This window comes from Hypanus sabinus, chromosome 13 (assembly GCF_030144855.1).
Source record: "Hypanus sabinus isolate sHypSab1 chromosome 13, sHypSab1.hap1, whole genome shotgun sequence".
Lineage (NCBI taxonomy): Eukaryota > Metazoa > Chordata > Chondrichthyes > Myliobatiformes > Dasyatidae > Hypanus > Hypanus sabinus.
The window spans coordinates 1,279,604-1,305,623 of NC_082718.1; the positions used below are offsets into that span (position 1 = coordinate 1,279,604).

General features: G+C 41.5%; 1 protein-coding gene across 8 annotated transcripts in view; it reads left to right on the top strand.

The window, feature by feature from the left end:
* The window catches only part of shank3a (SH3 and multiple ankyrin repeat domains 3a), a 1,267,872-nt gene that overhangs the window by 209,336 nt on the left and 1,032,516 nt on the right, over nucleotides 1-26,020 (top strand). For all 8 annotated transcript variants that reach the window (XM_059986981.1, XM_059986984.1, XM_059986980.1 and 5 more), the window contains exon 2: nucleotides 6,769-6,823. The gene's annotated coding sequence lies outside the window, so the exon portion shown is untranslated. The remainder of the gene's footprint in view (nucleotides 1-6,768; nucleotides 6,824-26,020) is intronic.

Sequence of the window (26,020 nt, forward strand, 5' to 3'; positions counted from 1 at the left end):
ACTCCTCCATCTATCATTTAGAAACTTTGCCACAAAGCCATCAATTCCACTATCTAAATCTTTGAAAAACAATGCAAAAAGTAGTGGCCCCAATACTGACCCCTGAGGAACACCACTAGTCACCAGCAGCCAACCAGAAAAGGCCCCTTTTATTCCCATTTGCTGCTTCCTGTCTGTCAGTCATTCGGCTATGCATACCAATACCAATATCTTTACTGTAATGCCAGAGGATTTTATCTTGTTAAGCAGCCTCATGAAACACCTTCTGAAAATCCAAATAAATGACATCCACTACTTCTCCTTGTCTACCCTGCTTGTTACTTCCTCAAAGAACTTTAACAAATTTGTCTGACAAGATTTGCCTTGAGAGAAACCATGCTGACTTTGACTTATTTTATCATTAGTCTCCAAGTACCCCGAAACCTCATCCTTAGTAATAGATTCCAACACTTTCCCAACTACTACTAGCTGGCCGACAAAAGAATGGAGTGACATTTGCAGTCCATCCCAGAATCTAGTGATTCTTGAAAGATCATGACCAATGCATCCATTATCTCTTCAGCCACTTCTCTCAGGACTGGGATGTAGTCCATTTTGTCCAGGTGATTTACCCTTCTTAAGGCCTTTGAGTTTGCCTTACACATTTTTCCTTTAGCAATGACACTCACTCTTGCTCCCTGACACTCATGACCTCAAGAACACTTCTAGTGTCTTCCACAGTGAAGACAGATGCAAAGTACCCATTGAGTTCATCTCCCATTTCTTTGTCCTCCACTACAACCTCACCAACATCATTTTCCTGTGGTTCAATATCAATGCTCACCTCCCTTTTACTCTTTATATAACTGAAAAACTTGGTACCCTGCTTTATATTATTGGCTAGTCTGCCCTCATATTTCATTCCCTTCTTATAGCTTTAGTTGCTTTTTGCTGGATTTTAAAAGCTTCCCAATCATCAAACTTTTCACTCACTTTTGCTGTCTTATATGCCCTTTCCTTGGCTTTTATGCAGTTTTTAACTTCCTTTGTCAGCCTACCCCTGTCATTTGAGATTTTCTTTCTCTGTGGGGGGATATCTATCCTGTGCCTTGTGAACTATTTCCAAAAACCTCAGCTGTCTCTGCTCTGCTGTAATCTCCGCCAGTATCCTCCTATCCACCTGGGCAAGCTTGTCTCTCATTCCTCTGTAATTCCCTTTATTCCATTGCGATGCTGATACATGTGCATTATGCTTCTCCCTCCCAAACTGCAGTGTGAATTCAAGATTATGATCAATGCCTCCTAAAGATTACTTTAAGTAAAGCTCCCTAATAAGATCCGGGTTATTACATAACATCTAGTCTAAGATAGCCATTCCCTGAATAGGCTGAAGCTCAAGGTGCTTGAAAAGCATTCTTGTAGGCATTCAACAAATTCCCCCTCATGCAATCCAACATCAACCTAATTTTCCCAGAAAAGGTCCAATTTTCCAGAAATCTGAGTCCCTGCTCCCTGCTGCAATTTTTCAGCCATGCATTTATCTGCCACCTCATTCTATCCCTATCCTCACTGTCGTGTGGCACACGTAGCATTTCCAAGATTACTACCTTTGAGTTCCTTCTTCTCAGCTTCCTTCCTAACTCCCAATGTTCTTTTTTCAGGACCTCCTCCCTTTTTCTTCCGATGTTGTCATTACCAATATATACCTCAACTTCCGGCTGCTCACCCTCCTTTTTCAGGATATTGTAGACGTGTCCAGAAACATCTCAGACCTGGCACCTGGGAGGCAAACTTCCTTTTCACATCCACAGAATTGCCTATCTGTTCATCTGACTACAGAGTCCCCTAATACTGCTTTACCATCCTCTTCAGTTCCCTACCCTTCTGAGCCACAGGTCCATACTCAGTGGCAGGGGCATGGCCACTGTTGTTCCTCCAGGTAGGTCGCTCCCCCCGACAGTACTCAAAATGGAGTACTTATTGTTGAGGGTGATGGCTACAAGGATGCTCTACACTATCTGACATTAAGGATAAGAGCAAAGCATTCATAATTATGAACAGTCAGAAGTGTCAAGTGGACGATCATTTCAGTTTCCATGTGATATATCTACCATCACTGAAGCCATTCTTCAGCTAATTTGATTCTCACATCAAGATATAACTGAGACCACTGAGTACAACAAAGTTTTAGGTACTAAATAACATCTCAGCTACAGAACTGAAGACTTGTTCTCTAAAACTAGTCAGAATTCTACCCAAGCTATTCTAGTAGAATTACAAAATCGGTACAAGCATATCCTGTACGCAATAAGCAGGACAAGGTTGATCCAGTTAATTGATGCCTGATTTTCCATGAAATTACTGTTCTTGACTTTGAGGAACCTTGGTAAAATTGCAGTCAATGTTCATCAAAGAGAAACATTCCATTGTTGGAATTTTTTAGAGAAGATGAATGCATTTTGATTTGGTTATGTGTTTTAAGTGTGAAGTTAAATTCACACCACTGATAGTTACCTTTTCCAAGAGTTGAATCATCTATTATTAGCATTCCATGATCTTACTATAGCTAGGTCTCTCATCTTCAGTATTCTGTTGGTCTCCAATTATCATAAAGACAGTTAGACCAGTCATGTCCAAAATGGCTGTACGAGCAAATCAGAAACACAGTATCCTGGTCACCAGCACACACCTGAAAGCCTTTCCACAATCTCCAAGGCATAAATTGTCAATGTGTTAGACTATTCTTTACGTGCTTGGTTAAGTGTAATATCAGCAACTCCGAAGAAGCACAACTTTAGCTAAGTCAAGTCAATGCAATTGATTGTTCCCTATTGCAAACATCCATTCATATCATCATCATCATATTCCTTGCCATGTCTTCCAGTGGAAAAGGCATTACAATTGCTAACCTATATTAGTCCAGGTGTAACTGGGTGATGTCGGCTTGATGTGCTGGAAGGACTTCTTGTTGTGTTGTATCTCTAGATAAAAATAAATATATAGTTATTTTCTACATGATGATTAGAAGGACTGTCAAGGACTGGTTAATGGAGCACAATTCATTTCATCATTCTATAGTGTTTATTTTTCTCAGCTTTCTCATTGGAGTTCCACCCTTCATTAGAAAATAATCACATGAAAAGATTCAAATTTGCAGGTCATTTTAAGGACTATACTTCTTCTCAAACTCTTACTTATAAAAATGCCAGCCCCTTCACTCAATTCCTCTGTCTCCACCACACCTGCTCTCAGGATATGGCTTTTCATTCCAGAACAAAGGAGACGTCCTCCTTCTTCAAAGAAAGGGGCTTCCCTTCATCCACCATTAACCTTGCCCTCAACCACATCTCTTTCATTTTGCAATCATCTGCCCTCATCCATCTTCCTGCCACACCACCAGGGATAGGGTTCCTCTTGCCATCACCTACCACCCTGCCAGCCTCCAAGTCCAGCACATACTTTTCTGTAACTTCCACCATCTCCAATGGGATCCAACCACCAAGCACATTGTTCCCTCCCCCCACTTTCTAAATTCCACAGGGTTTACTCTCTACATGACTCCCTTGTCAATCGCCCCTCCTGGCACTTATCCTTGCAAGTGGAGCAAGTGCTACATCGCCTCCTACACCTCCTCCCTCACTACCATTCAGGGCCACAAGCAGTCCTTCCAGGTGAGGCGACACTTTACCTGTGAGTCTGTTGGGATCATCTACTGTATCTGGTTCTCCTGATTTGGCCTCCTGTATATCGGTGAGATGTGACAGAGATTGGGAGACCACTTCACCGAGCACCTACACTCCATCTTCCAGAACAAGTGGGATCAGCCAGTGGCCATTCCACTTCCCATTCCCATTCCAACATGTCAATCCATAGCCGCCTCTACTGTTGTGATGAAGCCACATGCAGGTTGGAGGAGCAACACCTTATATTCCATCTGGGTAGTCTCCATCCTGATGGCATGAACAACAATTTACTGAACTTCCGGTAATGCTCCCCCCACAATTCGCCATTCCCTTTTCACTCTCTCACCTTATTTCCTTGGCTACCCATTGCCCCCCTCTGGTACATCTCTCCCCTTTTCTTTCTTCCATGGCCTTCTGTCATCTCGTATCAGATTTCCCCTTCTCTAGTCCTGTATCTCCTTACCAATCAATTTCCCAGCTCAGTACTTCACCCCTGACCCCTCCCAATTTCTCTCCCCTCCCCCTCCCCACCTTCTAATCCTGACTCCTCATCTAATGAAGGGTCTCGCCCCGAAAGGTCGACGGTACTACTTTCCACAAATGCTGCCTGGCCTGCTGAGTTCCTCCAGAATTTTGTTTTTGTGTTGCTTGTATTTCCAGTATCTGCAGATTTTCTGTTGTTTTTGTTATGGTTAGTGATTTGTGGGCATGCTATGTTAGCACTGGAAGTGTGGCAACACTTTGTACATTGCAAATGATGACACAAACAACACATTTCACTGTATGTTTTGATGTTTCGAAGTACATGTGACAAATAAAGCTAATTTCTCTTCTGTATCTGCACTGTACTTTCTCTTTAGCTTCAACTCTTTATTCTGCATTGTTACTGTTTTTATCTTGTCTACCTCATTCCCTGTGTACTGATTTGATCAATTCTATATGAACAGTATGTAAGACAAGCTTTTCACTGTATCTTGGTACATGTCAAAATAATAAAGTCATTTCTCCATGCATTCTGAGCTAAATTCATCGTGTGAATGAGAATGGGGCAGGGAATACATGTCTGTAATTGTAGAAAAGAAACAAGTTCACAAGCATCATTTCTTCTCTAAAGAGAGATCTGCTTGTATGGCATCACTCTGCAACCGGAAGACAGCAGTGTGCAGACACACACCGTTTCTGTGTTTATGCAAACTACTAGCTACTTGTGTGTGGCAGCTCTTGGGTCTTGTTTGACTGTGAACTAGTTATGGTTCCGTCCTTTGCATTCACTGAGAAGACCAACCTGCTAACGAATGACATGCTACTACCTAATGAAATCATCCTGCTTCCCCTGGTGACAGGTTGCTCTTTGTGTGGACTTTCATTTGTTCCCACGTGACTGAAGCAAGACCTCCAGCTGATTCAGCCTGAGATTGAATAGAGTTTTCATGGGTTCTTCATAAGTTCTCAGTGGCTCCACTGCCAAAGCCAGCTGTTCCATGTGATAGACCATAAGACATAGGAGCTGAATTAGGCCAGTTGGCCCATCGAGTCTGTTCTGCCATTCCATCATGGCTGATTTATTATACTATAACTCTCAACCCCATTCTCCTGCCTTCTCCCCATAATCTTTGATGCCCTGAATAACCAAGTTGTGCTGTTGTTAAGGATGTACTGTTGCTGAAGTCCAGCATAAAAAAACTACCCATAACTTCCAAAGTAGTTTGCAGCTGCAGAGCAGCAGTTTTCTTCCAGTGCTTCTCCTCATTTCTCGCATTTGGTCAGCCTGCAACCCACAAGAGGATGGTATACCCATTTTGATGCTTGTTCCTCTAATCTGTTTCACTCAGTCCTGGTACCATGGCATGTCAGATATAATAGTACCCTTATATTGTCATCATCAACAACATCTTCAATCCTCCTCATCATTTCCTTGCATTCCTCCTTCTAGCTACTTCTTCATCAAGTTGTTTCTGCTCCTCCTACTCTAATTTGTATTGTCCATTTGGAAGGAAAAAGGCTTCCCCATACATTGCCAAGTCAAAATGGAAGTTAGTTCCACTTCAGTTCCTCTTCAAAACTGCTTTTATGATGAGGATGTCCATTATAGATAAGCTCAAAGGGGATAATATCATAATGAAACACTGTTAACGAATATATATTTCAAGTTTCATATAATCTCTACTCTTATCATTTTTTGCACCTCTGTGGCTTCTATCAAAGAGGAGAACGATTGACTAGTCCAGCTTGATGAAACACTGGACATAAGAGAATAATCCCTCATCCTTCATGTTGGTGTCTTCTCTCCTATTCCTCACTGTAAAGCAGATATGAAGGCAATTAAGTCATTGCCTCTGTGGGGAGGATGTATTGAGGGGAATGGTACTGAATACAGGAGAGTGTGGTGTATGTTGGCATAAATATCTGTGTGTTTGCTTAAGTGTGTTTATAAGATTGAAGCTGCACGGGAGTTTTAGTGTTTGGCAAACACCTTGACACATCTCTTTGGTATTGCTGTTTTATTCAGGGATTACCAATCATACAGGAGACCAGAAAAGCATAGTCTCTCTCTTGTGGCAACCAAAATGGATGAGCTTTAAAGAGTGACACTCTCCTCTACTTTTCAGCAACTATACTGAACTGATTGAGATCCTGTTGATCCTATACCCAGAGGAGTCTTAACTTCTCTGGGTATAGAACACCCTAATGTTGTTGATCAAAAACTCATTTTATAATCTCATTTTTTTTGTTCATGGAATCCAATTTTGTTCCAGCCCAATTGTAATAGTACATCAAAAGTAGTTTAGTCCAATGTGTGGATTTTAGTTTCTCAATTAAACAAAAGTCACTCTCGCAGTGATTTAGGACAAGGTAGAGATTGACTCGTTCCTCTTCATGGAATGCTCAACAGAAATTAATTCAGAAAGCTAGGTGCTGTGAGTTGTACACAAAAATAATATGGTACACCTCATGAGAAAGGACTTTATGAGAGGGTAGAAAAGGGTTGTTGCAAGAGAACAATCCACTGATAAGCCAATGGCGGCCAAAGTTCATTAGAGTAGGATTAACGATCACTGTAATTACATTGCATTATTTCATTTCTTCATTATCTTTATATTTCTAGGCTAAGGGAAAACAGACCAAGAAGATCAATCTATCTTGTCACATGCTATTCTGAGGTAAGAGCAAAAAAAAAAGAATTTGTTGGTTGTGTTGAGCCGGAGGGCAAATTGGCTGGTAACACAAGTCAAAGAATGACACTGTCTGGGTCACTGAGTTAGACTTGCTCCTCACTTGATTAGTTTGACAGTCTCAGCTGATGTTCTGAAATATGGCAAGACCAGGACAATGGCAGAAATCTGCATTCTGAACAGAAATATTGCGGGAAGTAAAGATATAGAAATAAATCACAGTAGGACTAAAATAGACTAACAAATGCTTTGATGAGAAAGATTTGAGAGTCAGTAAATGTATTTTTCATCGCTGAAAGTTTATGTCTTTGTGACTACTCAGCTGATGAACTCCAGGTAGGCTAGGAAGCATGTGAGTTAGCGGTACTGTACCAAACTTTCACTTTGTTTCTGTTTGCAAAAGGCAAATGGAATTTTGTCCTTTATCTTAAGTGGAGTGAATACAAACCAGAAAAAGCTTTTCTGCAGAGTCTTGATCAGATTCCATTTTAGATTGTGCCTTTAAATTAAATAATAGTGCAAAAAGAGCACAAAAATATTGAGGTAGTGATCGTGAGTTCATTCGGAAACCTGATGGCAGAGGGGAAGAAACTGTTCCTAAAATGCTGAGAGTGTCTCTTTAGGCTTCTTTACCTCCTCCCTGATGGTAGTAATGAAAAGTAGGTAAGTCTTGTTGCTGGGTATCCTTAATGATGGATGCCACCTTTTTGAGGCAGCAGTTTTTGATAATGTTCTTGAGGGTGGGTAGGCAAGTGACCATGATGGAGCTGGGTGAGTTTCCCAATCATTCAGCTTTGTTCAATCCTGTGCAATGGCCCCTCTTTACCAGACGGTGATGCAACCAGTTAAGTGCTCTCCACAGTACATACAACAAAGAACATAGAAAACCTACAGCACAGTACAGGCCCTTTAGCCCACAATACTGTGTCAAACATATGCTTACTTTACAAATTACCTAGGGTTACCCATAGCCCTCTATTTCTCTAAGCTCCATGTACCTATCCAGGAGTCTCTTAAAAGATCCTATTGTATCCACCTCCACCACCATTGCCAGCAGCCCATTCCATGCACTCACTACTTACTGCGTAAAAAACTTACCCCTAACATCTCTGTACCTACTTCCAAGCATCTTCAAACTGTGCCCTTTCGTGTTAGCCATTTCAGCCCTGGGAAAAAGCCTCTGACTATCCACACAATCAGTGCTTCTCATTGTCTTATACACCTCTCATCTTCCGTCACTCCAAGGAGAAAAGGCCGAGTTCACTTGAACTATTCTCATAAGGCATGCTCCCTAATCCAGGCAACATGCTTGTAAATCTCCTCTGCACTCTTTCTATAGTTTCCACAACCTTCCTGTAGTGAGGTGACTAGAACTAAGCACAGTACTCCTAGGGGTCTGATCAGGGTCCTAAATGGCTGTAATATTACCTCTCGGCTCTTGAACTCAAAATTCAACCTAGTACGTCTGTAGAAATTTGCTTGAATCTTTAGTGACATGCCAAATCTCCCCAATCTCCTAATGAAATACAGCCACTGGCATGTCTTCTTCATTATTGCATCAATATGTTGGACCCAGGATAGATCTTCAGAGATGTTGACTTCTAGAATCTTGAAACTGCTCACCCTTTCCTTTTCTAAACCCTTGATGAGGACTTACGTGTATTCCTTCAACTTTCCCTTCCTGAAGTCCACAGTCAATTCCTTAGACTTACTGATGTGGGGTGCAAGGTTGCTGTTATGACACTACTCAACCAGCCAGTATCTCACTCCTGTACGTTTCCTGCATGCCAATATATTGGCCTTGAAGGCACCCAGTATAGATTTAGAAGAACCACACTGTTGCAAAAAGTGTAAGTTATAAGTATGTTACTTCAGTTGTGAACATGAATTGCAGTAACTTGCCTTGTATTCACTTACATATATGAGAATGAAAAGTGAAAAGATTGAGATTTTTAAAATGATAAATGGATTTACAAGATTCACAGCAGGGGAATTGAGAAAAACACATTTAACCAGGGCAACAAAGAATTTACTTGAGGTACTCAGTGGGTTAGGCAGCATCTGTGAGGAGAAAGGAATAGTCAGTGGTTCAGGTTGAAACTCTCCTTCAGGACTGGGTGCTGAGGTATTTAGAGGAGAGGGGGAGAAAAGGGCCAGAAGTGATTTCTAGCCCAGATGTAGGGGTTGTAGGGGGTTGGTGTGATAGGGCCAGATTTGTGGAAGTTGTTAGGGGGGGTTTGAAATGTGCAATTGGAAGACAGAAGCAGATGACCAATTCACAGAACACCTGAGCTCTGTTTATAAAGATTAACCTGAGTTCCCAGTTGCATGCTGTTGCAATTCCCCTTCACATTCCCACAATGGCCTGTCCATCCTCACCCTTCTCTACTGCCAAGGAGTGGTCCAATACAAACTAAAGGAACAACATTTCATAGTCCACAACCTATGTGTTTGAACTTGGAATTTTTCAATTACTTGTATCCCTCACCTCCAGTTCTGCCCCAACCCACTCTCTCTCCCACCCACCTTTCTCCCCCATCTGATCCTCCCCTGGTTCCCCCTGTTTTGTCTCCTTTCTCACGTCCCTTCTTGTTCATCCATCTACTACTCACACATTTCCCCCATTGGGTCTTGGTTTCACTTGTATTTGACCTCTCCCCTAATAGTTCCCATTATAACCTTATTCAACAATTTTCCAGCACTAGTAGTCTTTCTGTTCCTAATCATTTTCCTCCAGGAATTCCACCTCCTCTGCCCCTTTCTGGCTTTGCCTTTATTATTTTGTGTTTGTCTCCATCCAACACATACATTCCTCCATCTCCCAATTGCACCTCCCTTCCTTAATTGGCTCTATCTGCCATCATCCTTTGGCCCATGGCTTACCACTTCTCTTCTTCTCTTCATACTGACTTTCTCTTTTCTCTGTTCTTAGTCCTGATGCAGGGTTTTGATCCAAAGCATCGACAATTCCTTATCCTCCAGTCCCTGCCCATACACTGCTTTACCTGTCAAGTTCCTCCAGCAGATTGTATGTTGTTCAAGGTTCCAGAATCTTGTGTCTGCACATAATGGGATAGGTGTTTTGTTGTCCAAAATAGCTGGACAGCTGCCCCCTGTGCCACACACCATCTTCATCTGGGTGCCTGCCTACCAGCACTTTAGCATGGCTTAGTGCAGTGTACAACCATCTTAGCACATGTAATTGGTACCATTAAATGACTGCTTATGACTCAATAACTCTTGGAACATGTAAAAAACACTTAAAATGTTTTTCTTCCTGTTTTAAAACGTTAAAACATTGCACTCAAAGTCAATGAAACCTGTTAATTAACTGAAATAGATGAAATGAGTAATAACAATTTATCTTCTTCTGGGAGTGAATCTCATTTATTTGAATGTGGATTATGATCCTCATCAGGAGAATTCCTACTGTAACAGCTGAGAAGCCTGGAGAAACTCAAACAGCCACACCAGACTCCATAAGGAGTCCATCAGACATCTCAGGTGGACATCAACATAGGTAGTTGGATAGAAGGAGCCATCACTTAATTGAGCTGAGTTCACAGTAGAATGCAAAACTTCCATGGGAAGGGGCAAGTCCCAGCATTTCCATCTTTATTAAAATTAGAAGGTAACTATTCAGGAACAAGATTGAGACATGAAGGACATAGAAATTTGAAACTTCCTTTTTCAAATGCATAGAGCCCACAAGGCTAAGAATGATTTGTTTTGCTGGGCAAAGAAAGCAAGGGGAAGAGCAAAGGAGGGATATAGAACTGAACTGAGGTTATCTGGGGAAAAGGTCCAAGAGGTTAAATGACCTCATCCCATACAAACGTTTGTAGCAGCTATCGTACTTGTCTATAATCCATCAATGGAAAATTGGTGGAACTGACTGAGAGATCTCAGTAGCAGTTTTGGGTTTCTGTGGATTATCTTCAATATTGCAATATTGTAAATGCACTATCAGGTCTAGGGATCTCTAACAGTGAGATCCATGGAATAGAAACTAACTTTTCCTAACCTTGAACTTTGAATTGATGTCAAGATATGATGCTTGTTTTAATACAAAACAGTTAAAACTTAAAATGAAGTAAGAAGTGTGTTCATGGGAGGTGGAAACAATATGTAAACCAGATACAATAGACTCTTTCAATACAACCAGGTGAGATTTAGGCACATATTTAGGGGACAGACACGCTAATATCAGATTGGTCATACACTATCTATGTATCAAACTTGATAGAATATGTCATCATTAACTATGCGCTGCCATCGTAAAACAAATTTAGGCAAATTTCCATGCCTAGCTTATCTGACCTGTATCAGTCATGTTGACAAAAATGGCAATGACCATGAATGAATCTATATTTGGCCATCACCAGAAGAAACATTCACATGCTTTGAGACTATTTCGGCTGACAGCTCAGTTTAGAAATATTCAAAAGTAGGGAATAAACTTCTTTTACGCTGTGTTCAAAACTGCTTTGTTGTATTTTTTTTCTTGTGTGATTGTGAGAAGGCTAGATACCCTTCCTCTCAAGGTGAAAAATACAATGAGTTTGACGTGGAAAAACATTATATCTGGAAGGAATATTTAATCAGAAGTTTCTGAATTTTCAAAGCCGTATGTTTGTAATTACTTAATCATTGAAGTTATTGAAGACTGGTATTCCTAATTTTTTGACACTAAGGATTTTGAGGGATATGGGTATATTTGTGAAATGTGAGTTACAGGTCCTGTTGAATAGTTGATAGTCATGTTATTTACAATGTCAATTTTTAATGTACTTACATTCATCAGTTTGATTGTACAGTATAATTCCATTGGACTTGCAGTTGTCTAGAATTTTATCACATCTCAGAAGCATCTGAGAATTTCAGATACAGTGAGTTAACTTCAAATGGACTGATTACTATATATGTAATCCCACTGACAATAGACAATAGGTGCAGGAGTAGGCCATTCTGCCCTTCGAGCCAGCACCACCATTCAATGTGATCATGGCTGATCATCCACAATCAGTACCCTGTTCCTGCCTTCTCCCCATATCCCTTGACTCCACTATCTTTAAGAGCTCTATCTAACTCTTTCTTGAAAGCATCCAGAGAATTGGCCTCCACTGCCTTCTGAGGCAGAGCATTCCATAGATCCACAACTCTCTGGGTGAAAAAGTTTTTCCTCAACTCTGTTCTAAATGACCTACCCCTTATTCTTAAACTGTGGCCTCTGGTTCTGGATTCACTCAACTTTGGGAACATGTTTCCTGCCTCTAACGTGCCCAATCCCTTAATAATCTTATATGTTTCAATCAGATTCCAGTGTATACAAGCCCAGTCGCTACAATCTTTCAAGATATGATAGCCCCACCATCCCAGGAATTAACCTCGTAAACCTATGCTGCACTCCCTCAATAGCAAGAATATCCTTCCTCAAATTTGGAGGCCAAAACTGAACACAATACTCCAGGTGTGGTCTCACCAGGGCCCTGTACAACTGCAGAAGGACCTCTTTGCTCCTATACTCAACTCCCCTTGTTATGAAGGCCAACATGCCATTAGCTTTCTTCACTGCCTGCTGTACCTGCATGCTTACTTTCAGTGAGCATACTTACTTTCACTGGGTAACTTTGATATTGCAAGTTCCTATAAACAGGAGACATTAATTTTGTATCAAGACACTTCAGGTCTTAGTGGCTTTTGCTTTCTTTTTCCATTAGTTCACTACAGTTCCTCTATATGTTATTGGTTAAACTTCCTACTGATAAGGTTCATTTCCTGTTGAGGCCCTTTGTAAGATTTATTAACTATAGCAAAATGAATTACTACATATTTATTCTCTGACTGAGGATGAGTCTTTGGAAACGTGGAGCTAGGAACAATCACAGCATGAAATTTATAAGCATAGATAAATGACAGGGAGGAAAAGACTAGCCAATCCTTCAATCTTTCCATTGCTCCAGTTAGCCAGTGCAATTTTAGAGCTTCCAAGCCACTGTCAACAGTGTCTCTTCTGGGAGAAGTTAAATTTCAAAAATGGGGAAAAGGAATTCAAGTCCTTTCCTTTTTGGCCCCTGAATGCAATAAGGAAACCAATAAGAGTGGGAGGTCTACTTCATAATTATAAGGGGAAGAATGTTATCACACCGTCTTCTGGGTGCACTGGGCATCACTAACTTTTTACTGAATCAGCCACAGAGGTACAATTATCATACCACCAATGTCATCCTATTATATTTTAGTTGTCACACAGGCAAATTTCCAGTTCACATTTTTGAAAAAGTTTCCAATCATTTGCTCCAGAATTTCAATGAACCTTATATGTACATGTAATTGTCTGTCCTTAGTTAGCCTATGTTTACCTCAAGATATACAGGACAGGAATTAGCATCTAAACATTTTTGGAAAATACTTGTTCCACATCACATGGAAAGTTATGTCCTTAAAAGGAGAGGTAGATATATAGAAATTTATCTTCAAACATGAGAAAATCTGCAGATGCTGGAAATCCGGTGACACACACAAAATCTGATGGAACTCGGCAGACCAAGAAATGTACCTTGCTAGAAGAATTCTGTATTACGGTATCCCCCCCCCCCCCCCCCACCAAAAAAAAAGCAGTTAATCAAATTTAGCTTGATAAAGGCTATTACAAATTGTTGAAGATGAGATTAAGCAGTAGGGCATTTATCCATTACCAAACACAGTCCAATCATGGTTAATCACCTTCATCTGAGTTATAATGCTTCATTAACATAATTGATAGAATGAATCACTTGCATTTTGATAGCACCTTTCAGAAATAGGCTTTCCAATCCAGAAATCTATAACTAAGTCTTTAATAGTCAGCAGAAAGTTTAGGTTGCAGCTTGGTTGAACCTTTCATCTGGAAGGGGGCATTTCTGTCATTGTAGCACTAATTTGCTTTGTCAATCTCCATTAGAGTTTTCTGGTTTTATAGTGCCTGCATCACTGATTGTGGTTTGATTCCCACTACTGTCTGCAAGAAATTTGTATGTCCTCCCCATGACAATGTGTATTTCTTCCCAGTGCTTCTGTTTCCTCCCACATTTCAAAGACATGCGGCTGGTGTTAGTGAGTCGTGGGCATGCTATGTTGGCACTGGAAGTATGGTGACACTTCTGAGCTGCCTCCAAATGATGACACATGCAACACATTTCACTGTACAGTACATTTTAATGTTTTAATGTACATGGGACAGCTAAAGCTCACCTTTTTTCTTTCTTTCATTCTTTCCGGCCAAGCAGTATCTGTGGAATGAGAGCTCAGTTACTGTTTTAGGTTAGTGATGATAGATCATTGAGATGAAACATTAATTGTTTTTTTCTTGCCATTGATGCTGTTTGACTGGGTAGGTTCTCCAGCATTTCTGGTATAGAACCATTGTGGCTGTGTTTGAAAATAGCTCTGATCTCAATACTATGTGTGATCAATATGGAATTTACACAAAGTACAAAACTTCCTGGCCTTTGTTGGTACTGATATTATGTACATTGGAATCCCAGAAGCTTCCCTGAGGAGCAGCAGTTTCCAGCAGTTTTTTGCATAACAACTCACAGCTTCACTGTGATGCTTCATTATCATCAGAGCCATTGACATTTTGAAGCAGGCCTTTGCCATCTACTCACAGGCAGTAACAGTTCTAAATATAAATGAAAACATGTAGAAGACATAGGAAACAGATCAATAGAATATGTAAGAGAGAACTTAAAGAAATTAAGAGGACAATAAGTAGCCAAGAGATTAAATAATTATATCAGGAGTAAGAAGCTAACCAAGGAAAAACTTACCCCTGACATTTCCCTGTACCTTATTCCAAGCACCTTAAAACTCTGTGCCCTTGTGTTAGCCATTTCAGTCCTGGGAAAAATCCTCTGGCTACCCATACAATCAATGCCTCTCATCATCTTATACAGCTCTGTCAGGTTACCTCTCATCCTCTGTCACTCCAAGGTGAAAAGGCCAAGTTCACACAACCTATTCTCATTAGGCATGCTCCTCAATCCTGGCAACATCCTTGTAAATCTTCTCTGCACCCTTTCTATAGTTTCCACATCCTTCTTGTAGTGAGGTGACCAGAGCTGAAAACAGTACTCCAAGTGGGATCTGACCAGGGTCCTATACAGCTGTAACATTACCTCATGGCTTTGAACTCAATCCCATGGTTGATGAAGGCCAACACACCATGTGCCTTCTTAATAACACTGTGAACCAGTGCTGCAGCTTTGAGTGTCCTATGGACATGAACCCCTAGATCTTTCTGCACCTCCACACTGCCAAGAGTCTTACCATTAATATTATATTCTGTCTTCCAATTTGACCTACCAAAATGAACCACTTCACATTTATCTGAATTGAATTCCATCTGCCACTTCTCAGCTCAGTTTGGCATCCTATCGATGTCCCGCTCCAGACGACGATGACGAGCTCCAGACTGTTCACAACAACCCCAACTTTTGTATCATCAGTACATTTACTAACCCACCCTTCTACTTCTTCATCCAGGTCACTTATAAAAATCACAAAGTGGAGGGGTCCCAGAACAGATCCCTGTGGAACACCACTAGTCACTGACCTCTAAGTCCCCTCCTTGACTCCCTGTATATCCAAGACTGTGTCACCACCCACAGATCTAATCTGCTAATTAAATTTGCTGATGACACTACATTGATTGGCCTAATCTCAAACAATAATGAGGTGGCCGACAGAGAATAAGCCGTATCTCTGACACAGTGGTGTCAAGAAAACAACCTCTCCCTCAATATCGCAAAAACAAAGGAGCTGGTTATGAATTACAGGAGGTATGGAGACGGGCTAATCCCTATTGACATCAGTCGATCTGGGGTTGAGAGGGTAAACTGCTTTAAGTTCCTCAGCATCCACATCACCGAGGATCTTGAGTGGTCTGTACACACCAGCTATGTGGTGAAAAAGGCACAACAGCACTTGTTTCACCTCAGACGGTTGAAGATGTTTGGTATAGGCCCCCAGATCCTAAGAGCTTTCGATAGGGGCACAATTGAGAACATCCTGACTGGCTGCATCACTGCCTGGTATGGGAACTGTACCTCCCTTAATCGCAGAATTGTGTGAAGAGCCCAGCTCATCTGTAGATGTGAACTTACCATGATTCAGGATGTTTACAAAGACGGGTGTAAAAAAAAGGCCCGAAGGATCATTGGGGACCCGAGTCACCCCAACCACAATCTATTCTAGCTGTTACCTTCCAGGAAAAGGTACCACAGTATAAAAGCCAGGACCAGCAAGCTACAGGACAGCTTCTTTCACCAGGCCATCAGACTGATTAACTCAAGCTGATTTGACTGCATTTCTATGTTACATTGACTTTTCTATTTATTATAAATGACTGTGATTGCACATTGCTCATTTAGATGGAGATGTAATGTAAAGATTTTTACTCCTCATGTATGTGAAGAATGTAAAAAATAAGTAATTTTAATCCAATTCAATTCAATCTATGCAGAATATGAATCATTTACAATCATCTTTTGCCTTCTGTGCGCAAGCCAATTCTGGATTGACAAAGCCAGGTCTCTTTGGATCCCATACCTCCTTACTTTCTGAATGAACCTTGCATGGGGAACCTTATCTGAAATCCATATACGCTGCATCCGGTGCTCTACCTTCATCAATGTGTTTTGTTACATCCTCAACGAATTCAATCAGGCTCTTAAGGTATGCCCTGCCCTTGTCAAAGCCATGCTGACTGTCCCTAAACAGATTATGTCTCTTCAAATTCTCATAAATCTTGCCTCTCATGATGTTCTCCAACAACTTGCCCACCACTGAAGTAAGTCTCACTGGTCTGTAATTTCCTGGGTTATCTCTATTCTCTTTCTGGAACAAGGGAACAACATTTGCAACCCTCCAATCATCTGGTACTTCTCCTGTCCCTGTTGATGATGCATAGATCATCACCAGAGACTCTACAATCTCCTCCCTCACTTTCAAAATGGCCTGGGATATATTTTGTCCAGACTCAGTGACTTATTGAACTTAATGCTTTTCAAAAACTCAAACACATCCTCTTTCTTAATGTCTACGTGCTCAAGTGTTTCAGTCCATTGTAAGTCATCCCCGCAATTGCCAAGGTCCTATGCTCTGGTAAATACTGAAGCAAAGTAGTCATTAAGTACCTCTGCTAGCTCCTCCGACTCCATGCACACGTTTCCACTATCACACCTGATTTTTACTTCTCTCACATGTTTCATCCTTTTGCTCTTCACATTCTTGTAGAATGTCTTGGAGTTTTCCTTAATCCTGCTTGCCAAGGCCTTCTCATGGCCCCTTGTCTCATAAAACCTTGCATACTAGTAGACAGTAAAAACACTGACTCGTTTTTACTGTGTACTGTACCAGCAGTTATGGTTGAAATGACAATAAAAAGTGACTTGACTTGACTTCTAGCTGTCCTATTTTCATTTTAAAGCTCATTCCTGTAAATTACAACCTTGTAATTTGCTAGAACTCTAACAGTACCTAGGTTCTTGAACCTTTTGAAAGCTTTTCTTCATCCTTTGTACACTACCATCCTTTCCCTGCCTCAATGGAACATCCCAGGATATTAGTTCCCCTCCAGTTCAGGTGCAACCCATCCCACCTGTACAGGCCACCCCTTCCCCAGAAAAGGTTCCAATGATCCATGAACTTGAAACCCTGCCCCCTGCACCATCTCCTTAGCCATTCATTCATCTGCACTGTCTTCCTGTTCTGACTTACTCTAGCTCATTGCACCAGGAGTAATTTGGAGATTACCACCTTGGAGTTCCTGCTCTTTAGCCTCATTCCTCACTCCTTAAACTTATTGTGCAGGACCTCTACCCCTCTCCTGCCAATATCATTGGTACCAACATGTACCACAACCTTTGGCTGCTTACCCTCTTCTTCAAGAATATTCTGCAACCACTCAGAGACATCCTGGACCCCAGCACCTGGGAGGCAACACAATATCTTGGCATCTGTTTTACTGCCCAGAATCTCCTACCTGTTCCCCTAACTATCAAGGCCCTTAAGACTATTGCTCCACCTGGCTTCAACCTATCCTTCTGAGGCTCAGAGATGACCACAGTACTATTCTCTTTTGCAGGGACTCCAGCAACTTTCTGTAGATGTATGGTGAGCAGAATTGCACTTGGGTATTTATTTAGTGATTTAACAATCTACTGTGGAGAAGACCCTCTGAGTTGTGCTGCTCCAGCAATCCCTGACAAACCCCTCACCTAACCACCAGACAATTTACCATAAGCAATTAACCTACCAAAATGTTTTTGGACTGTGGGAAGAAACTGGAGGACCCAGATAAAACCCACATATTCCACAGGGAGGATGTGCATAAATTCTTGTCATAATGGCTCAGAATTGAACTCCAAACTCCAGAACATCCTGAGCTGTAATAGTGCCACACCTACCACTATGCTACTGTGGCTATGGAAATCCTAGATGGAAGATGACAAAAGGATGCAGAGAGTAGTAGACTCAAGCAGCTCCATCACATATACCATCCTCTCTACCATTAAGGATATCTTCCAGGGGTGCTGTCTCAAGAAAGCAGATCCATACTTACCATCTGCAACACTTGCTTTTTTGGCTAGTACCGGAAGAGGTACAGGAGACTCAAAACCCACACTCAGAGATTCAGAAGCAGCTTCTTCCCTGCATCATCAGATTTCTGAACACTTCTCATTATTCTCCTTTTTGCACTATTGATTTATTTTGTAATTAATATTAATTTGATGTCTTCACACTGCACTGCTGCTGCAACCAACAAATTTCATGTCATGTAAGGGAAAGTTATAAATAAAAACTGATTCTGATTTTGATTACTTTTCAATTGCATTCACCAAGGAGAAGGATGTGGAAAATAATAAACTGAAGGAGGTGTGTACTGGCTAATCTGGGGTATTTTAGTATTAAGGAGGCGGTGTTCAATGGCATGGAATACGTAAGGATTGGTACGTCGCCAGGGTGAATAAGATGCCCGGTTGCTTTGGAAAGCAAGAAGATAACTGGAACCCAAATGGAGATAATTGCAGTTTCAATAGCTATAGATAGGATGCCAGAAAATTGAACAGCAGATGTTGTTCTTATTTGAGGCAGGAGCCGAGATAAGCCAGGTAACTACACCCTTAGTGAGTCTCAAGTCAAATCATGTATAAATTAATTGAGAAAAGCCTACAAAATAACATTTCTATAAATTTAAATATATATACAGAGGCTAATCTGACATAGTATTGTGCAGGGGGAAATACTACCTCACTAATTTGATCAACATACACAAAATGCTGGTGGAATGCAGCAGGCCAGGTAGCATCTATAGGGAGAAGCACTGTCGACATTTCGGGCCAAGACCCTTTGTCAGGACTAACTGAAAGAAAAGATAGTAAGAGATTTGAAAGTAGTGGGGGGAGGGGGAAATGCAAAATGATAGGAGAAGACTGGAGGGGGTGGGGTGAAGCTAAGAGCTGGAAAGGTGATTGGCAAAAGGGATACAGAGCTGGAGAAGGGAAAGGATCATGGGACGGGAGGTCTAGGGAGAAAGAAAAGGGGAGGGCAGCACCAGAGGGAAATGGAGAACAGGCAAGGAGTGATTGTGAGAGGGGCAGAGAGAGAAAATAAAGGAGGGGGAATAAATAAATAAATAAGGGATGGGGTAAGAAGGGGGGAGGGGCATTAATGGAAGTTAGAGAAATCAATGTTCATGCCATCAGGTTGGAGGCTACCCAGATGGAACCCAGATTTGTTGTTCCTCCAAATTGAGTGTGGCTTCATCTTGATAGTAGAGGAGGCCATGGATAGACATATCAGAATGGGAATGGAACGTGGAATTAAAATGTGTGGCCATTGGGAGATCTTGCTTTCTCTGGCGGACAGAGCGTAGGTGTTCAGCGAAACGGTCTCCCAGTCTGCGTCGGGTCTCACCAATATATAAAAGGCCACACCGGGAGCACCGGACACAGTATACCACACCAGCCAACTCACAGGTGAAATGTCACCTCACCTGGAAGGACTGTCTGGGGCACTGAGTGGTGGTGAGGGAGGAATTGTAAGGGCAGGTGTAGCACTTGATCCACTTGCATGGATAAGTGCCAGGAGGGAGATCAGTGGGAAGGGATGGGGGTGCATTGAATGGACAAGGGAGTCATGTAGGGAGCGATCCCTGTGGAAGGCAGAAAGGTGGGGGGAGGGAAAGATGTGCTTGGCAGTGGGATCCCGTTGGAGGTGGCAGAAGTTACGGAGAATTATATGTTGGACCCAGGGCTGATGTGTTGGTAAGTGAGGACAAGGGGAACCCTATATCGAGTGGGATGACGGGCGGATGGGGTGAGAGCAGATGTGTATGAAATGGGAGAAATGCGTTTCACTAATCTGATAGAGCTTTTTAGAAGAGGTAACAAAGAGGATTAATGGACTTTCATTAAAGTATTTGATTGAATTCTGCATGGTAGGGTGGTCCAGAATATTAAGACATATGGAATCTAAGTTGAGCTAGCAGATTGGATCCAAAATTGGCTTGGTAGTAGAAGGCAGAGGGGAGTGGTAAAAGGATGCTTTTTTAATTGGATGTCTGTGACTAGTGTACCACAGGATTTGTGGTTAGGCCTTTATTCTTCGCGGTATATTGAAATATATAAGTCTATAAAAGGCTTCAATAGGATAGATTGTCAATTGTTTTTCTTATGGTCTTCTTCTTCTTCATGTGCCTTGTGCGTTACACACTTGGAAGATCATTGCTCTCCACATCGAATGATCCCTCACAGCATCAATGATATCTCGCACATTTAGGCTTGTTAGTTTTTTCAGTGTCCATATATTTTCTTCTTTGACTTCCTTTTCCGTGTTTCCCAGGTATACGGCCTTGTAATGTCAGGCATTCTATTTCTCCCTTTCTGATGACATGGCCGAGGAAATTAAGTTTCCTCTCATTTAATGTTCTCATTAAGGATCTTTTTGTATGGGCATGTTGGAGTACTGTCTCATTAGTTACCCTATCTCTATGTGATATTTTCAGCATTCTTCTAAGAAACCACATTTCTGTTGCTTCTAAATTTCTTTGGAAAGTTATTGAAAATGAAAGGGTATATATTGAAAGAGAACAGAAGGAGCTCTGAAGGAAATTTGAAGGACAGGGTTTTTACACCGAGAGTAATTGATACGTGGAATTCACAGAGAGCCAGACACATTTGCTATGTTTAAGAGACATTTGGACAGACACTTATATAGGCAAGGCAAAGAAAGAAACAGATATAATGAATACCAATGGAGTTAGTGTTGATAGGAAAGGGGCAGCATGGTGTCTAAAGGGCCAAGTTCTGTTCTGTATAACTCTGTGACTGTATGTCAGTTTGATTTTTAAATTGAAGCAAGAGGAGGAGAGGGAAAGAAGCTCGGAGAGAAACTTTTTTTTAACTGATCGGGGCAAAGAGGCTAGACTGCGCAGGCGTGTGAAAGTCGGCCTCTGAGATCAGCGGGGGGATTTAAAAAGCAAGCAGAGGCTGAGGACGAGCTTCACTCCAGGTGAGGTAAGGCCGGTTAAGCTCCTTTAATTAATCTAATCAGCTTAGGAGAAGGTAATGGAGGCAGCAGTTAGGGCAGTTGAGTGCTCTGTTTGCAGTACGTGGGAAGTCAGGACGAGCACAGCTGTCCTGATGACTACACCTGCAAAAGGTGCATCCAGCTGCAGCTCCTGACAAACTGTGTTCCGGAACTGGAGCTGGAACTGGATGAACTTCGGATCATTCGGGAGGCAGAGGCAGAAATAGACAGGAGTTTCAGGGAGATAGTCACCCCTAGGAGTCAGGAGACAGGTAGTTGGGTGACTGTCAGGAGAGGGAAGGGGAAAAGACAGGAAGAGCAGAACCGTTCCCATCAACAATAAGTATACCGTTTTGGATACTGTTGGTGGGGACGACCTACCAGGGACAAGTTGAAGTGGTTGCGTCTCTGGCACCGAGATTGGACCCTCAGCTCAGAAGGGAAGGAGGGAAAAGAGGAGAGCAATAGTGATAGGGGATTCGATAGTTAGGGGGACAGATAGGAGGTTCTGTGGGAGAGATCGAGAATCCCAGATGGTCTGTTGCCTCCCAGGTGCCAGGGTCCGCGATATCTCTGATCGAGTTCTCAGTATTCTCAAGAGGGAGGGTGAGCAACCAGATGTCATGGTCCATGTAGGGACCAATAACCTGGGTAGGAAGAGTGAGGAGGTCCTGAAAGGTGAGTTTAGGGAGCTAGGTGCCAAGTTAAAGGACAGGACCTCCAGGATAGCAATCTCAGGATTGCTGCCAGTGCCACATGCAGGTGGGTTTAGAATTAGTAAGATAGTGCAGATCAACACGTGGCTGAAGACGTGGTGTAGGAGGGAGGGCTTCAGATTTATAGATAATTGGGCAGTTTTCCAGGGAAGGTGGGACCTGTTCCGGCAGGAGGGTTCACATCTGAACTGGAGGGGGACAAATATTCTTGCAGGCAGGTTTGCTAGACAGGCTCCAGTGGATTTAAACTAGATACGAGGGGGGAGGGGAACCAGAGTGTAGGAACAGATGTATGTGTAGGGAGAAGGAAGAAAAAGAAGATTGTTACGTTCTTTGTACTGTTAGAGATAAACAGAGAGGAAGGGGTGGAGAATTTCTTAAATGCATCTATTTTAATGCTAGGAGCATTGTAAGAAAGGTGTATGAGCTTAGAGCATGGATTGATACCTGGAAATATGATGTTGTAGCTATTAGTGAAACATGGTTGCAGGAGGGGTGTGACTGGAAACAATATATTCCTGGATTTCGTTGCTTCAGGTGTGATAGAATTGGAGAGACAAGAGGGGGAGGTGTTGTGTTGCTTGTGAGAGAAAATATTACAGCGGTGCTCTGGCAGGTAGATTAGAGGGCTCATCTAGGGAGATTATTTGGATGGAATTGAGGAATGGGAAAGGTGTAGTAACACTTATAGGGGTGTATTATAGACCACTTAATGGGGAGCGAAAATTGGAGGAGCAAATTTGCAAAGAGATAGCAGATATTTGTAGTAAGCACAGGGTTGTGATTGTGGGAGATTTTAATTTTCCACACATGGACTGGGAAGCCCATACTGTAAAAGTGATGGATGGTTTGGAGTTTGTAAAATGAGTGCAGGATAGTTTTTTGCAGCAATACATAGAAGTACCAACTAGAGAAGGGGCAGTGTTGGATCTTCTGTTACGAAATGAAATAGTCAGGTGACGGAGGTATGTGTTGGGGAGCACTTCGGGTGCAGTGATCACAATGCCATTAGTTTCAATATAATTATGGAGAAGGATAGGACTGGACCCAGGGTTGAGATTTTTGATTGGAGAAAGGCTAACTTTGAGGAGATGCAAAAAGATTTAGAAGGAGTGGATTGGGACAATTTGTTTTATGGGAAGGATGTAATAGAGAAATGGAGGTCATTTAAAGGTGAAATTTTGAGGATACAGAATCTTTATGTTCCTGTTAGAGTGAAAGGAAAGGTTAAAAGTTTGAGAGAGCCATGGTTTTCAAGGGATATTGGAAACTTGCTTAGGAAAAGGAGAGATATTTACAATAAATATAGGCAGCATGGAGTAAATGAGGCACTCGAGGAATATAAAGAATGTAAGAAGAATCTTAAGAAAGAAATTAGAAAAGCTAAAAGAAGATACGAGGTTGCTTTGGCAAGTAAGGTGAAAATAAATCCGAAGGGTTTCTACAGTTATATTAATAGCAAAAGGATAGTGAGGGATAAAATTGGTCCCTTAGAGAATCAGAGTGGACAGCTATGTGTGGAGCTGAAAGAGATGGGGGAGATTTTGAACAATTTCTTCTGTATTCACTAAGGAGAAGGATATTGAATTGTGTAAGGTAAGGGAAACTAGTAGGGAAGTTATGGAAACTATGACGATTAAAGAGGAGGAAGTACTGGCACTTTTAAGGAATATAAAAGTGATTAAATCTCCGGGTCCTGACAAGATATTCCCTGGGACCTTGAGGGAAGTTAGTGTAGAAATAGCAGGGGCTCTGACTGAAATATTTCAAATGTCATTAGAAACAGGGTTGGTGCCTGAGGATTGGCATATTGCTCATGTGGTTCCATTGTTTAAAAAGGGTTCTAAGAGTAAACCTAGCAATTATTGGCCTGTGTTTGACATCAGTGGTGGGTAAATTAATGGAAAGTATTCTTAGAGATGGTATATATAATTATCTGGATAGACAGGGTCTGATTAGGAACAGTCAGCATGGATTTGTGCATGGAAGGTCATGTTTGACAAATCTTATTGAATTTTTTGAAGAGGTTATGAGAAAAGCTGATGAGGGTAAAGCAGTGGATGTTGTCTATATAGACTGCAGTAAAGCCTTTGACAAGGTTCCACACGAAAGGTTAGTTAGGAAGGTTCAATCGTTAGGTATTAATATTGAAGTTGTAAAATGGATTCAACAGTGGCTGGATGGGAGATGCCAGAGAGTAGTGGTGGATAATTGTTTGTCAGGTTGGAGGCCAGTGACTAGTGATGTGCCTCAGGAATCTGTACTGGGTCCAATGTTGTTTGTCATATACATTAATGATCTGGTTGATGGGGTGGTAAATTGGAACAGTAAGTATGCAGATGATTCTAAGGTAGTTGGCGTTGTGGATAATGAAGTAGGTTTTCAAAGCTTACCGAGAGATTTAGGCCAGTTAGAAGAGTGGGCTGACTGATGGCAGATGGAGTTTATTGCTGATAAGTGTGAGGTGCTACATTTTGGTAGGAATAATCCAAATAGGACATACATGGTAAATGGTAGGGCATTGAAGAATGCAGTAGAACAGAGTGATCTAGGTATAATGGTGCATAGTTCCCTGAAAGTGGAATCTCATGTGGATAGGGTGGTGAAGAAAGCTTTTGGTATGCTGGCCTTTATAAATCAGAGCATTGCATATAGGAGTTGGGATGTAATGTTAAAATTATACAAGGCATTGGTAAGGCCGAATTTGGAGTATTGTGGACAATTCTGGTCACCGAATTATAGGAAAGGTATCAACAAAATAGAAAGAGTACAGAGAAGATTTACTAGAATGTTACTTGGGTTTCAGCACCTAAGTTACAGGGAAAGGTTGAACAAGTTAGGTCTTTATTCTTTGGAGCGTAGAAGGTTGAGGTGGGACTTGATAGAGGTATTTAAAATTATGAGGGGGATAGATAGAGTTAACATGGATAGGCTTTTTCCATTGAGAGTAGGGGAGATACAAACAAGAGGACACGAGTTGAGAGTTAAGGGGCAAAAGTTTAGGGGTAACATGAGGGGGAGTTTCTTTACTCAGAGAGTGGTAGCTATGTGGATGAACTTCCAGTAGAAGTGGTAGAGGCAGGTTCAATATTGTCATTTAAAGTAAAATTAGATAGGTATATGGAAAGGAAAGGAATGGAGTGTTATGGGCTGAGTGCAGGCCAGTGGGACTAGGTGAGAGTAAGTGTTCGGCACGGACTAGAAGGACCAAGATGGCCTGTTTCCATGCTGTAGTTGTTATATGGTTATATGATGCAGGAAAGCCACATTTCACTGATGATACCTACCTGATCAATTTCAATCATGCTCTAAGATAAAGATTCACTTTATTTGTCATTTGTACATTGGAACATACAATGAAATGTATTGTTGGCATCAATCACCAATAAGGTCCGAATAAGTGCTGGGGACAGACACAAATGTTGCACAAGCGGCACCAGAAAAGCATGCCCACATCTTATTAACCCTTACCAATCTGCATGCCTTTTGAATGTGGGGAAAAACTGGTCCACCCAGAAGAAACCCATGCAGTCATGGGGAGAAGGTACAAACTCCTTACACATAAGGGCGGGATTGCACTACTGTGCATTCCTGTCTCTTCACAGCACAGTTAAACTTAACACAGTCAAGCTCAACACAGTTATAAAAAGCACTAGAGACATTTTTACTTGGGTTTCTTTAAAATTTAATAGTTGTTGACAAGGAATTACAAGTTGAAATAATTAAATAGGTTGTTTTTAGATAACAGGAGTTGCAGGCTGCAATCTCGTCAGGGATTCAGGTATTTTACATCAGAATAACAAACATTGTAGAATAACATAAAACTCTTAAAAATTATAGAATATAAACTGGGATATTGTCCTGATAACAGGGTATCAGTTGCGATCCTCATCTA